Source organism: Eschrichtius robustus, chromosome 3 (genome assembly GCF_028021215.1).
Source record: "Eschrichtius robustus isolate mEscRob2 chromosome 3, mEscRob2.pri, whole genome shotgun sequence".
Taxonomy (NCBI): domain Eukaryota; kingdom Metazoa; phylum Chordata; class Mammalia; order Artiodactyla; family Eschrichtiidae; genus Eschrichtius; species Eschrichtius robustus.
Genome location: NC_090826.1, coordinates 89,730,267 through 89,746,780, shown reverse-complemented (window position 1 = coordinate 89,746,780; position 16,514 = coordinate 89,730,267).

Below are 16,514 nucleotides of genomic sequence, written 5' to 3'. Positions count from 1 at the left end.
TCTGTCCAGTATTTTTTTTTTTTTAAGTTTTTAATTATTTATTTATTTTTTAATTTTTGGCTGTGTTGGGTCTTCGTTTCTGTGCGAGGGCTTTCTCTAGTTGCGGCAAGTGGGGGCCACTCTTCATCACGGTGCGCGGGCCTCTCACCGTTGCGGCCTCTCTCGTTGCGGAGCACAGGCTCCAGACGCGCAGGCTCAGTAGTTGTGGCTCATGGGCCTTGTTGCTCCGCGGCATGTGGGATCTTCCCAGACCAGGGCTCGAACCCATGTCCCCTGCATTGGCAGGCAGATTCTCAACCACTGCGCCACCAAGGAAGCCCAAGTATTTTTTAATCTAAACTCTGTTCCCTTGTTATTCATTTTGTTCTGTGTCTGGGCTTCTTCAGAAACAAATCAGTGCCTTTTCTCTCTCGATTCTAGCATAATGCTAGTCTTGTTGAGGAGAGGACAAAGACAGAAATGGTTAGGAGACTGCAAAAGAGATACAGAAAATGTTTTGTTTTTTTGTTTTTTTTTTAATTTTTGGCTGCGTTGGGTCTTCGTTGCTTCGCGCTGGCTTTCTCTAGTTGCAGAGAGCAGAGGCTACTCTTTGTTGCAGTGCACGGGCTTCTCATTGCTGTGGTTTGTCTTTGTGTCTGAGAACAGGCTCTAGGTGATGGGCTTCAGTAGTTGTGGCACGTGGACTCAGTAGTTGCAGCTCGCCGGCTCTAGAGCGCAGGCTCAGTAGTTGTGGCTGACGGGCTTAGCTGTTCCGCGGCATGTGGGGTCTTCCCGGACCAGGGCTCGAACCCGTGTCCCCTGCATTGGCAGGCAGATTCTTAACCTCTGCGCCACCAGGGAAATCCCAGAAAATGTTTTTGATTGCCACCTGAGCATTGTGATGGGTTTTGGAATCAGACAAACCCATGCTCTAGTCTCAGTTCTCCTGGGGCCAGCTTCATGCTTTTCAATGAGCTACGTCGTACAGCCTTTATGTACCTGACTTTGCGTTAGAGTGGTTCTTTTCACGTAGTAAACATGCAGTAAGTATTAGCTATTATATAATTTCACGTACAAGGTATATTGGGCAGTACTGGTCCCTAGACCAAGTAGCTGGAGGGAGAATGAATCCCCCTCTTCCACTAAGCTTTGAACAGTATGCATCTGTCTCTGTATCATCAATACAATTTGAAATCGAATTCCAAAACTCAGACTCCCAGTATGTCCAGAACTTGGAATGTCCCAATGACTAGAGCACTGAGACTTTGCCAGTAACTTAGGGTTCTAAGCCCCTGATGTCTTAATAACATTTCTGTTTCCAGGATGTTTCATTATTATTTAGGAAAATAGCACCTTTAAGTACCTCCCTAACTTTCAAAGCCCCCTTGTGGGCAAACCATAAACTCTTTTTCAAACGAGATGGTATCTAGTTGGGCAGAAGAAGGTTGTCTGTCTCACCGGCAAAATTTCATCAGCCTTGAATACGTTTTTCTGCCTAGAAAATGACAGATAATTAACTTATCCTCTAATAAATGCCAGCAAGGTTTTCCTGCAGAAAAACCTAAAAGTGATATTTAGAGCTATTCTTTCCTCTTAAAAGTCTCTCTTGCTGGAAGCCCTTCACTGAACTAAACCAGCCTTGAAATTTAAGATGCTGACGTGCACTGCGGTAGGGGTCAAATGGCAATGCAGTTGTGAAATTAGGAGAGCTCACAGAGGAAGATCCAAATGGACGTTCTCTTCCTCAATCCCTCCATCTCCTTATATTCTTGTGATTCTCTTGCTGCTATTTGGACAGTTTCCTCTTATGATTACACTGCATTTTGGCATCAGGCAGGTCTGCTCCCTTCCTTTTAAGGAGGGACTCAGGAGGCACTATCCTTTTACAGCCTCTACCCAGTCAGGTCCCCAGATCTTTGGGACACCAACCTGAGGCCAGATCAAGAAGGGCCTGTAGCCAGGAACCCCCTGAAATTCTCTCCAAGGTTATTTATCTTTTCATTCACTATTGAAATAACTCCTCTTCCAGCACCACATGTAGATCTTCCTGACAGCTTCCGAATTTCCATATAGAAGGGGTTCAGTGGTAGCAATCTACTTAAAAAGAGAGCTAAAGGACTGACCTTGAAGCTACTTCTGCATGGAAAGTACACAGTTTGGGGTTGCATTATATGTTCCACATCAGTTTTTTTAAATAGCAAATTTTTCTAAAGATGTATATATAATACATAACATTCTTTTAACTGTCCTTATCAAAGAATAGGTGGTTCATGGAGATTATGGGGGTTAAAGGCCCAAATCATCCCTTGACACCATTATGGCTCCAGTCTTCTCCTAGACACTCTCAGTACACTCAGTGAAACATAATTTCTTAATCTCTCCCTCCAATCTAGAGAATTTCCTCAGAGCTGAAGGCTGTAACCCAGGCCGTGGCTACCACTGCGATGGAGCTGCTACTGAGCCTGCGCTGTCTGGTACCTCCTGGAACCCTCGACTCCACTGCTGGCTTCCTTCCTTACCTCTGCCCTCTCTACACCCCTAACTCAAGGCAGATCTCTCCTAAACTTCCTGAGTCACTGGGGAACGTTGGTTATGGTCGGTATGTCTCATTCAAGGAGAAACAATTCAAATGTTCTCGGTTGTCTAAAGAATTTGCTTCTAATTTATATCGTCCCCAGCTTCCCCAGATTTGGAAATAACTAAAGGCTAAAGTAACAAACCCAACATAATCCTTACCTTCCCAGGCTACACTGACCCCTCTTCAGTACTGTACTGGAAAAATGAGCCTGTGTCCACCTTACTTCCACCTCCAGGTCACCTCCTCTCCCCAGCAGTTCCCAATGTCTCAGGCAAACTGAGGTCCACTCCTGCTTGCCTTCCCCCCAACCCCACCCTTAGCTGTTGCTATTCTTTCCTCTACCACACGGTGGCGCTGTTCTCCGGCAGTTTTTCCCTGCCCGTGGGTTGAAAATGAGGCTCCCAGTAGAGTCCTCAGAGCTGCTGGAGGTGTTCTCCCTCAATCTGGATTTATGGTGACTACTGCTCTGCATTAAACTCCCAGATTCAGCCCTTTCTCTCCGTTTTTATTGTCCCCTCTTCCAAGGACCTGGATAAGAAACTGTTTGAGAATACTTGAACCTCAATAGCCTGCATTACACGAAAAAGTGCCCCCTCTCCATGAAACATGAACCAGAACCTAAGGACAGAGTTCAGTGCCTTGAATCTTCTAACTTAAAGCAAATTTTCTGTTTCCTGCTGGAGGGAGTACAGCATCCTAAGGTCCACCCTTGAGTCAAAAGTCACTTGTACCATTTTCCCCAAGAGACCCCTCATATAAATAGGACCCTTGATGGTCCCACTCCAGATTTCCATCACATTCATAACTCTCACACCACCTCTTCCCCCAGCACAGAGGAGAAGACCAGGCTTTAAGATCAGATCTGCAGCTAAACTCAAGTTCTATCCTTACTGGTTAGTAGCCAAACATTCCTGCTAAGTCTCAGTTTCCTCAGATACAAAGTGGGGATAACGATACTTAAGTCAGGGATTAAATGAGGTGTCTTATGCAAAGCACCTGACATGGTACTCACTGTATAGTAGACGCTCAATAAATGCTTGCTCCTTTTTCTTCTCTCCTTGGCCACATGCCCGGCTCCTTCATTCTGTAATCTTTGTCCAGACTCCAGGGCCCATCAAGCTAATCTACTTACAATACATAGCTCTATTTGTTTACATATCTAAACAGCAATTACCAGCATGATATACAGGAGATAAAGTTTTAACTGTAGGATTATGAAAAAAAAGACAAAACTGTTATAATTTTTAGGATATGATTTTAATTGATTAATAAGATGAAGATAATAATAGTGGCTTAAACGAGGTTGAAGTTTTTCCTCTCACAAACTGGGCTCATATGGTAGGAGCTGCTCACGTGGGCACCCAGGCTCCTTCTAGGTTGTCACTTATCCATCCCTAGACTATTGCATTTGCTCTATAGCCCAAGATGCCTTGCCACCGTATCTGCATTGCAGCCATCAGAGAAAGGGGAAAGCAAAGAAGGAGGGTAAGCCGTATCTCCCTAAGGACACATGGAAGTTTCTCAGTTACACCCAGCTCCAAGGAGGCTGGGAGGTCAGAGAGGCTGCTATGTATCCAGTCGAAATGCTATTTCTATGGAGGAGAGAGAGTAGTATGCGAGAAAACCAAGTTTCGGCCAGAGTGCTAATCAGGAGTTTTTCTCTGCCAAAATAAATAGCAAAGACAGGATAATCCATGTAAGCCAAAAACTATCCAAGCTGCAAGTAATGACCCATTTATTTCAAACAAATCCATAAAGAAAATTTAACATCAGCCTAGAACATATATATAAGTGACAAAGACTTTCAGCTAAATCAAGGGAATATAGCCATATAAGAAAACATTAAACATTTTATCCTATAAAATCACCGATTCTTAGAGCTGGTAAGGATCCTAAAGGTGATTTAATGAAAACCTTCCACTCAGTGCAAACATTCTCTCTACAGTAATCTTGACTACAGCTATCCCATCTTTGCCAGAACACTTTCGGGGATAGGGCCTGCAGCTTGAAGGTCCACAGTCCCTGGGAGTTGTGGACAAAAGCAAAAAGGGCGAGCCAGCAGGGGACAGCGGTCAGAGCCTGAACCTAGGGTGCCCAGCCGTGTGCATGGCCACGGTGTAAAAGCTCCAGCCCCGGGATCAATTAAGAGTATGAAGCACGGTGGAGGGAGAGGGATTCCCATTGGTTTGCATCTAGAGGTAAATTTTCATATATATATATATATATATATATATATATATATATATATATATATATATATATATATAATTTTTTTCCTGCAACATAGTTCTGAAATAAATGATTTTTGCCACAGCTGTCTATACCTGAAAGGAGTAGCTGAGATGTTTGGGTGGAGATTTCAAGTGAATACCTAGGAGTATGTATCTGGAGTTCAGGCAGAAGGTCACTAAGTATATTTAATGAGCTACACAGAGGTTATACTCGAAGTATTGAGATAGAACTAAAAGATATAGAGGTAAAAGAAGCTGGGAAAGAACCTCTCTTTTAGAGAATGGGAAGCAAAACTGTTAGAAAAGGAGGAAGATGAAGTGTTTTAATAAATAGATAAAAGAGAGGAAGGAAGGCGTGAATCTCTGGGGGAGCCCTCATTAAGAGGCAAGGAATTCCTGAGGTGTCAGCCCAGTGAGGGTTTCTGAGGTCAGGCTCAGACCTGCATTTAGGCCACAAGATGAGTCATTTTTAGCAATAATTTAAGGATCAGTTCCATGTTTTAGAGAGGGTGCAGTTAAGGGAAGGGAGAGTCCCTTCCCCAAGGCTAAGTAAGAAAATGAGGGGGTCAACAGCAGAGGACATCAGTGCCCAGGAGACCGGGATCCGCCCGAGGTCACTGGCAGTGGAGTGTGGCAAAGAGACAAGAAAATAGGATGTGGAGAACAGGAGCGACCTAGGACAACCCAACTTGAAATGACAAGAAGGACATGCTGGAAAAATGGCACAGTAGAGTCATTTGGGTTGGTCCCTTAATGTGACTTGTGACAATCAGAGTAAAATTTGTGAAATGTGAAAGACTTCCCTGGAAATGGCCAAAGATGTTGAGAAAGAAACCTCAGTGAAACACTAGACTTCCTTCAGGGGAGCCATGATCATTTGAATATAAAAGGTAATTTTTGTGATAATAGCTTGGTAAGGCCTGGGATATACAGATAACAGAGAAGGAAAAAATTCCCAAGGTTTGGTTTAAATGGTGTCTCATGCTCTAGACAGAATGAGAAAGATGGAGATCAAAAAAAATGTCATCAGATGAGTGGCTGCTTTTATTAGTGACTTTCAAGAGCTGTTTAAGAAAGTAGATGGGGCAGAAAGCAAATTCAAGGGAATGAAGAGAGGGCTGAATACTGAAAATGTGTAGGCAGCAAGAACTGACTATGCTTTCAAGAAGTTTGTGGAGGGCTTCCCTGGTGGCGCAGTGGTTGAGAATCTGCCTGCCAATGCAGGGGACACGGGTTCGAGCCCTGGTCCGGGAGGATCCCACATGCAGCAGAGCAACTGAGCCCGTGTGCCACAACTACTGAGCCTGCGCTCTAGAGCCCATGAGCCACAACTACTGAGCCCGCATGCCGCAACTACTGAAGCCCACACGCACCTAGAACCCGTGCTCCGCAACAAAAGAAGCCACTGCAGTGAGAAGCCCACACACCACACTGAAGAGTAGCCCCTGCTTGTTCCGACTAGAGAAAGCCCGCGTGCAGGAATGAAGACCCAGCACAGCCAAAAATAAATAAACTTATAAAAAAAAAAAAAGAAGTTTGTGGGAAGAGGAAAGAGCTGGAATCACAGAAAACAGGATAAGGAGGCTGAAGGGAGGGTGGTTGGCAAAGAGAACGGAGGAGGATGTGAAGGGAGGCTGAAGAGATCCCCTAGGGGGCAGGGCTCAGCCTCCAGACACAGCTGGTTCCTGAGGCGTGGCTCTGCCCTTTAGGAGCTACATCATCCTGAGCATGAGACGTACCCTCTGTCAGGGTGATGTGAGATGTAAATCAGTTAGTTCAGGTGAATGACTTAGCATGCGGGAACAGGGGCCTGGGCAGGGATAGAGGCTGAGAGACACCTAGGCACCCAGCTGCTCAGCTTTGGGTAGCAGGAGGTGCCTGTTAGGAAAGAAGGGAGGGAAGACAGGAGCCAATCTAAGTGTGACTCTCTGGTCAGGTGACCTTTGTGAGTGGATTGTCACCCTACCACCCATCACCCACCACTGAAACAGGGCAGGGGACAGGGGAGAGCGTCTTGTGTTCCCATCTCCCTTTACTAAGATTTACACACACAGTTTCATTCAAAAGGCTCAAATAGCTTTATCCTCAAAGATTCCAGTAATACAATACAGACTCTGGGGGAATTAAAAAGTTGGCCATTGGTCAGCAGATAAATGGATAAACCAAATGTGGTATATCCATACCGTGGGATATCATTCAGCCTTAAAAAAAGGAAGCTCCGACATAGGCTATAATGTGATGAGCATTGAAAACATTATATTTAGTGAAATTAGCCAAAGAAAAAAGGACAAATATATTATTCACTCATATGAAGTCACTAGCATAGGCAAATTCATAAAAACAGAAAGGAGATTGGAGGTTACCAGGGACCGGAAGGGAAGAAGGGAGTCTTTGCTTGACGGTTACAGAGGTTCTGTTTGGGGTGATGAAAAGGTTTTAGAAATAGATAGTGGTGATGATTGCATAACATCGTAAATGTGATCAATGCTATGAATTGTACACATAAAAATGGTTAAAATGACAAAGGTTAAGTTATATATATTTTACCACATTAAAACAAATTTTTAAAAGTTTGGCCTTGAGTGTTGTGCCCCTAATTCAGCTAGTGTACGTCATTGCAGCATGAAAGATCAGAGCATCAGCCCAGGACTTCTAGGAGTCCTTGGTCTACACTGGCTGCGCCGGCTCTGGGACCTCTTCCTCCTTTCTCTCCACACAGCACCCCTTCTCCTCCCAGCTGCTCCCTTGGGCCTTTTTAACTCTTTAAAAAGAGTTTCTTCTCAGAATTCTCTCTTGTCCTCCTATTTCAAAGTTGCTGTATTTTCCCCCAACAGAAATATTAAGCTTACTCTTCAACCTTGCAAATGTGTTCAGCCTCTGGGGTGGGTTATGAAAATACAGCCATTCTCTTCTATCCCCTTTTTCAGTGCTTCATAATGAAAAGAAGGGTGTCCCAAGGTGGAATAGGGATGGAAGTTTCTCCCTAAATACCTCAATAATAAAAACAACAACAGTAAAAATAATAATAACACACAGTCCATACTTTAAAAGTTAACTTTCCTGAAAAAATAACTTCTCACTGGTTTTTCTTATGTGATTTTCCTAGTATTTGTCCCCTTCTTGACCTTCAGTTATGTTGCAGTGCTCTCTGTCATCACCTTAGCACTGACAGAAGTCGTTTTCCTGTTTAACTTGTGAATGATTAGCACGGGAACTGGGGAGTGGGACAGGGAGGAAAGAATGGAAAACATTAAGTCAATATGTAAGTTCCCAAAATGAAATGGAAGAATACAGACTGAAAGAGCAGGTACAAGGGTTAACTGTGGAAAGGAAGCGGGATACTTTATACTCTGATTTGCGAAGATTGTTGGAAAGAATGAATGAAGATAAATAGAAATCTTGAGGAAGAGAGGACATGAAGAAATTCAGATAGCATGTTCTCAGTCATCCACTAAGCCATACCCTTTGGATATCACTCTTCAGCTAACTGTGAATCCAAACATCTCCACCTTGCCTAAAGAATCATTCACTCTTTTTGTTTTGTTTTGTCTTGCTTTTCAGCATTAACTCAGAATGTGTATGCACCATGTACATGACAGAAGGAAAGAGGAAAAATGTATCTGGCCGAGATCAGCTCTCAAAGATCTAGGTGAATGGCTAGTAAAAGGAGAGGAGTAAAGAAATAACTTCTAACCCATCTGATAAGTTCAATAATCAAAACATGAATAAGCTGTTGTGGGGACATGAAAAAGGAAATGGCTACCTCTGCCTGAAGTGTCAGAAACGACTTCAAGCAGGTGACACTGGCCTGGCTTTGAAATATGAGTGGCAGTTTGCTAGACGAAAAAGGAAATCAGACATAGTAAACAGAAAGGATCGTATTGTAAGGGCAAGGAATTAAAAGTAGAGTGCGTTGAAATAAGAATAACAAAAAGTTCAGTGTAGCAAAACTATAGGTTGTATTCAGTGCTTTGGAAGGTCACTGCTTTGCTAAGAAAGCCAGGAGCAGACCATGAAGTGTTTTCTGTAGGTGCTGGGACTTTATCCTGTGGATGTCAAAAAATCAGCAAAGTTCTAAGCACAATCAGATCTGCATTTAGAGAATTCTGGCAGCAGCATAGAGTATGGTCCAGAGCCAGAGCCGTGAGAGAAAGGTGATGTTGTCACAATAATCCAGTGGAAAGAAGCAAAGCATCAAGGATTAACTAAGAGGACTCCATCTTAGAAGACTGGTGGCTCAGTGGTCCCCCTCATAGGACATAAAGAAGAACAGCTTCTGTGGAGGAAGATTGTAAGTTCACCTCAGGTCATGCTGTGGATGAGGGAATGACTTACCAGTAGGCAGTTAAAAATGGGTTTCATTCAGACTTCTCTGGTGGCACAGTGGTTAAGAATCCACCTGCCATGCAGGGGACACGGGTTCAAGCCCTGGTCCGGCTTCCCACATGCCGCGGAGCAACTAAGCCTGTGTGCCACAACTACTGAGCCTGTGCTCTAGAGCCCATAAGCCTAGAGCCTGTGTTCCGCAACAAGAGAAGCCACCGCAGTGAGAAGCCAGCTCACGGCAACAAAGAGTAGCCCCCGCTCGCCGCAACTAGAGAAAGCCCATGCAGCAACGAAGACCCAACGCAGCCAAAAAATAAATAATTAAAATAAATAAATTTTTTAAAAATGGGTTTCATTAGACACAAATACCTTAATAAAATCAAGATCAAGTGTGTCTCAGACGCTCCCCTCATCCACCAACTGGTAATTTTTCCCAAAACAAAATGAGCTTGATTTGGCATGAATTCCTTTTAGTGACATGGATGTCATGAAAATGCATGGAACTTCAAATAGCAACAACGGATGACAACTAGTGACTACTGCTTTCTTTTTTCAGTGTTTATAAACCATCTGCTTAATATTCTGTTTAATAAAAGTCAATGGCAGCTCAATCATGCATAATTTTTAGAAATTATCTTCTCTTTTTTGGAAAATTGATACACTGTGTATCTCTAAATGTCTTCATGTTGTTAGCTGCCATTATTCCTCAAAAATGAATGATGACTTTTTGGCATCCCACCTGCACATCTTCTCAAGGCTCAGGGACATTATTCATCCAGGTCTGGGGTTTGATCTCATTAAAAACAATTAATTTTTCATTTGCTATCCTGACCTAGTGTGGATTAGAATTCCTTTTTTAAATTGCTTGTTTAGACTTTCCAATTTTGAAATTATTATTCTGGGTGACAAATATGAAAATAAAATAGAACTTGAGCAGTTTTGCTTTCTCTTTGTCAGAAACATTCCTTGTTTTTTGGAGATAAATCTGTAATATAGTCAGCTAAAAGAGTTGAAAATAGATGCCTCTGCAAAAGTGGAAATGGGGGGAAAGGTAGTGGACTGCCTTCTGTTTTCATAGAAAACCTTATAATACTTGTTATTTCTTTAAACCATGCATATGTATAACTTTTTTTCTTAAAAGAATATAAGTTTCCTGATAGCAGGGACCATGAGAGTCTTGTTCTATTAAAATCCCCAGTGTTCCACCTGAAAAAAAAAAAAAAAAAGAAACATTCCTTGTTTTTGTGTCTCTAACATGTTAAATCAAAATTGACCTGTTGTTGCCCTTAGCATTTTGGGGAGTCTTGGTGCATTCTTGTCTGCAGGTTTCCCAACACTGGTCGTATTGATTTATGCCATTCTCCTATTCACTCTTAGCCCTGCGCCCCTCCCTCCGTGTTTTATGAATATGCTGCCTGTGGATCCTTTATCTGAGCTCCTCAGCACATCCTCACTGAAGTCAGGTGTAAAAGCAATGTCAGACTGATGTTTTTTAGACCCACCCGTGTTTCTTCCCGGTTGGTGTTTTTGAGGATGGAACTAATACCTATCTTTTCCCTTCACAGTTTTAAGTGTGATTTCCCCAAGTCCAGTGTATATGTCTGATAATAACCAATATCCTTGACCATCAAACCCCAAGACGACAGAGTCACTTCCTTTAACATTCAGGTCACCATTATGTACCCATATGTTCTCTTCTTTGTTGGTGATAGGTAAGCCTCAAGTCCAAGTGCATCGTATTCTCAGACTTCTGAGAGATAAAATTACCTCCAAGACATCAATGTACTGGCTGCTCTGTTTTTGTCAGATTAGCCCTCCCAGCAGATACGCAGAGGCTGGACCATCCTTACCCTCCCATCAAGTCAATATCTTGTTTCCACGCCAACTTCAAGTTTCTATTGAGAAATCATCATCTATGTTCCTTTCTTGGATAGGTGTTCAGCAATGTCACTACCTTTTATCCTTACAAAAATGTTCCATACCATTTATTTACCTTAACAGATACTTATTAAGCATGTGTGCTTTATTAGTTTGCTAGAGCTACTGTTAACAAAGTACCGTAGACTGGGTGGCTTAAACAACAGAAATTTATTTTTTCAGAGTTCTGGAGGCTGCAAGTCTGACATCAAGGTATTAGTAGAGTTAGTTCCTTCTGAGGGCTCTGAATTAGGGACGTGGTCCAGGCCTCTCCCCTTGGCTTACGCATGGCAGTCTCCTCCCTCTGTCTTCGCATCATCTCCCCTCTGTACGTGTCCATGTCTAAATTTCCTCTTCTTACAAGGATACCAGTTGTATTGGATTAAGGCCCACTCTAATGACCTCATTTTAACTTAATTACCTCTTTAAAATCCCTATCTCCAAATATGGCCACATTCTGAGGCACTTGGGAGTTATGACTTCAACATATGAATTTTGAGGGACATAATTCAGCCCAGAATATGTACTATGAGCCAGGCCCTGATCTAGGCCCTGGGAATATAGTAATGAATGAAACAAAGTCCCTGCCCTCATGGAATTTATTCATGCTCTGGTAGGAACTGGAGAGGATGGGCAATAAACAATAAATAGATGTTGTATTTAAATGCCAGAGAGTAACATTTAGAATCTAAATAGGCCAGGAGACGGAGGGCGAGAGTGAGGGGATGGAGCTGGGAGGGGGGTGTGAGTCATTTTTTTCTCTCTTTTTTTTAAATTGAAGTATAGTTGATTTACAAGGTTGTATTAGTTTCAGGTATACAGCAAAGTGATTCAGATATATATATAGATACATATATTCCTTTTCAGATTCTTTTCCCTTATATATTATTGCAAGATACTGAGTATAGTTCCTTGTGCTATACAATAGGACCTTGCTGTTTATCTATTTTATATGTAGTAGTGTGTATATGCTAATCCCAAACTCATAATTTATCTCTCCCTACCCCCTTTTCCCTTTGGTAACTGTAAGTTTGTTTTCTATGTCTGTTAGTCTGTTTCTGTTTTGTAAATAAGTTCATTTGTATCACTTTTCTTAAGATTCCACATACAAGTAATATCACATGATATATGTCTTTCTCTTTCTGACTTTTTTTCACATCTGCTTTATCTGTTCATCTGTTGAGGGACATTTAGGTGGTTTCCACGTCTTGGCTATTGTAAATAGTGCTACAATGAACAATGGGGTGCAAGTATCTTTGAATTATAATTTTGTCCATATATATACCCAGGAGTGGGATTACTGGATCATATGATAATTCTATTTTTAGTTTTTTAAGGAACCTGCATACTGTTCTCCACAGTGACTGCACCAATTTACATTTGGAAGGGTAGTGATCCTAAAAGAAGTCACATTTCAAGAGAGACATGAAAAAAGTGAGGGACAAGCCATGCGGTTGTATAGGATGCATGCATTCCAGGCAGAGGGAACAGCCAAGGCAAAGACCTGAGGCTGCAGCGTGGTGAGCATATTCAAGAAACATGAAGGAAGAAGTCAAGTAGTAGTAAATGACATCAGCACTGTATGGGGTCTTGTAAGGATCTGGATTTTATCCTGAATAATATGGGAGGCAATTAATTTGTGGTTACAAACAGGGAGCTGACATGGGAAAGAAAACTGTATCAAACTTGGATTTTATGAGATATAATGTACCACACTTTCTGGGAAATATATGCCATTCCTAATAATGCTTAAACAATATTCTGGTATATTTTAATGAAATCAAGAATTTCTTTTGGAAAAGGAATTACCCATCACCCACTTACCTAAAGGGGATCTTGTGAGGAGCCTAACAGTCTCATTGTCTCCAAATAAACATTCATATAAAATATCTCTACCAAGAAGGAGTCTTTGAACTGGCTTTTTCAGAAGCCTCTTCCTTTATGGCAAGTTTGAAATTAAACTTTGACACATGCTTGTTGTCAATGTGTCTAAGAAGTTGTTTTAATGAAGGAAATCGTATTTACATTTTTGAAGGATCACTCTGGTTACTGGATAATTCATTGTAGGATTTCCATCTGGGTGTATAACTTCTTCTATTAAAACTGTTTCTTCTGCATATTCCAGGCACTGTTCTCTTAACTGTGCTAGTTCCTGCAAAATCTAAATTTACTCCTCAGGTCCTCTGCCTCTAATACAGTCTATTTAAATTACAAGAAGATAAATGATTACAAAGTATCTGAAATGCCGAACCAAGCCCATTTCTGATACAAACTGACCTTTCCACAGCAATAAATAAAAAGCTTCCTAAACTCTCCTTTTTTCTGAATTCCCTCTTTAAAATCTAAATGAAGTATACATTGAGTCAACAATAGTTTGGAGCCTGCATAACCAAATAAAACTGATTATCCCTTTCCTACTTTAGAAAAAAGGCAAAGGACAGGGTTTTTCTTACATGATTTACATCTTCTGACCTAAACACAGCATTAGTATTCATTAAGGGAGTCCCAGTAAATATCAAGGAGAAATCACACTGTCAGCAGAAGTCACTTCTTGTATCATCTGGTAATACTGAGGTGTTTTCAGTTCCAATTTTTACATTAAATCTTATTAATGAAAAAGGGCAAACTAGAGGTCCTTAGATAAACCAGGGCTCTACAACATTTTGTTTTGTGTTTGTATATGAAACTTATGAAATTGTCTCCTCATAAATGAGATATGGAGAAGGCAAGTTTTTAAATCATCAAATCAAATCCAGATACATTTTCCCTTTCACCAGGATGGGCAAGTACAATATTAGCTATTTTTAGGGCTTTCTCTCTTCCCAGGGCTACCAATGGCCCTGGGAAGAGAGAAAGCCCTAAACCAGGTTGAGGCAGGTCCCTGGTTGCCATTGTTTGCTGCATCCCACCCACCAACTTTGTTTATTGAAGAGTAAGTACCTGCGGGAAATATGAATTTATCAGCTAATTGAGATTTTATTTAGTTATGGAACCCAAAGAACAAATGGGTGAGGGATACAAGGGATGGGTTAGGAAGGAAAGGCAGTAAAGAAAAAGGGAGGGAAAAAAAAGAGAAAGGGACAGAAGGGAAAGGTAAAGTTCATTTAAAATTTTAATAAGGAATAAGCATGTGCAAAGTAAATTGCACTCAAAAGATTATTTACTTTGGGGCTTCTCTGGTGGCGCAGTGGTTAAGAATCTGCCTGCCAATGCAGGGGACACGGTTTCGAGCCCTGCCCCTGGAAGATCCCACATGCCGCGGAGCAACTAAGCCCGTGCACCACAACTACTGAGCCTGCGCTCTAGAGCCCGCGAGCCACAACTACTGAGCCCATGTGCCACAACTACTGAAGCCCGTGTGCCTAGAGCCCATGCTCCCCAACAAGAGAAGCTACCACAATGAGAAGCCTGTGCACCGCAATGATGAGTAGCCCCCGTTCAATGCAACTAGAGAAAGCCCGCACACAGCAACAAAGACCCAACACAGACAAAAATAGAAAATAAAATAAAATAAATTAATTTTAAAAAAGATTATTTACTTAAAGATAAAATCACATGAACGTATTTCAAGTTAGAAATTATTAGTGCCACATTAAGCAACTGGGAAATTAGGGGCTTGCACTGACAGGCAGCACATATCCCAAAAATTGAAACTTGGAAATTAGTAATTAATGTCACAGTAGTGATGTATTTTCTTCCAAATGAATTGTACCATTTTTTGCTTAGGGATTTCAAGCTTTCTGCATTTAATGTTACTGCTGGTCTTCGTTAACCAAAGCTAAATATTTCTAAAATGTTGTATTATACAATATACTGAGTCCCTTTCTGTTACCAAAATTCTAACTAAAGAACATTATAGAAAATGCCTTCACTTTATTGACTGATTTTTATTTGGTAACTCTCATTTGATGGTCATTTGTTTCACAAAATCACCTTAACTTTGGTATAGTCCATTATTCTGAAGATATCATTTTCATTTTTTTTTTTTTTTTTTTGCTATCAATACTTAAAAATCTACAAGTCACTGTGGGTTACAGCCCCTGAATAGGAAGCATGACTTCACATGTGCCATCCTTCCTTGAGTTCAAACCCTTCATGAAAGGCACTGCTGTGGCTTCCAAGAACCCTAACGTTCTCCCTCCACAAAGCCATAATTGTGCATCTTAGGCATCATAAATCCATGGTGTATAAAGATTGGGGCTGAGTTAGGTGAAAAGGTCAAAGAAAAGATTGTTCTCCCATATACACCAAATGAACGGATTTAAACATACTGTAAGTTTAAATACTTGATACCTTTTTGAGCTAAGTCACTCGGCATACAACAGGTTAATCGAAGCATTTGGAAAGGTTCAGAATAACAGTGCCAGGCTCAGCTTAGCTCAAACACTGAGGCTTTTTTTGATATTGACTAAAGAATTAGGAACTAATTATCCATTTTCAAATTTTAAGGTGATTGCATAGTAGAGATACTGAAAATAATTGCTTGGTTCATGTGCTGTCAATCACCCTGAGTTTGCTGGAGATTTAACTGCACGGGTTTCATGTGAAAGTGGGCTGTAAGCCAGTCTCTGCAGGAACACTCACTTATTTCCCCTTTGTTATGCTGTAGAAAGTTAAGTGGTAGATTCACTAAACTAAAATAGCATTGATAAACACTGTGGTGCTTTGTGTCCACCTAGAGGGGTGGGATAGGGAGGGTGGGAGGGAGACACATGAGGGAGGAGATATGGGGATATATGTTTATGTATAGCTGATTCACTTTGTTATATAGCAGAAACTAACACACCATTGTAAAGCAATTATACTCCAATAAAGATGTTAAAAAAAAAAATCAATAGGAATCCTGCAGGCATTTCTATTTGGACATTTAAGTGAAATTTTAAATGTGACCCAGGGTTTCTTTTTGTTTTATTCACGTTTATTATTTAAATGTTGCATTTGCAGCCTAACTGTGGTTACCCTAGCCTGATTTTTGGCTTGAGAAGTTGTCACTCAGGCAACCTATAGCCCTAGGCCCCCAAATTAGATCACTCTCTCCATTCACAGTGACAATTGATGATCTTGTCTCATAAAATAATGGTGGATTCAAATCTCCCTTTCAGTGCCATCCACTCCCATCTATCTCCAACTCTTTCCCAGGATAGTTGTTCTCAGAGAATGATAGCAACTACTAACCTCTCTGTGGAAGACAGTTAATGACATATACAAAAAACCTGGCTCTGGGAGGTTGGCAACCGTGTTGACTGAATCACCATGGATGTGCTCCCTCTCCCTGTGTCCAGAACACACACACACACACACACACACACACACACACACACACACATACACACACAGTCATCACTAGAGTTCATGGCCCTTTACCTCAGAGGAGCAGAAACCCAGGTCTTTGTCTGATTTGTTGGGCTTTGAGAAAATCACTCACTTATCTACACCTTAGTGTTTTTAAAACATTTTTTTAAATGTTTGAAAAATTTTTAGTG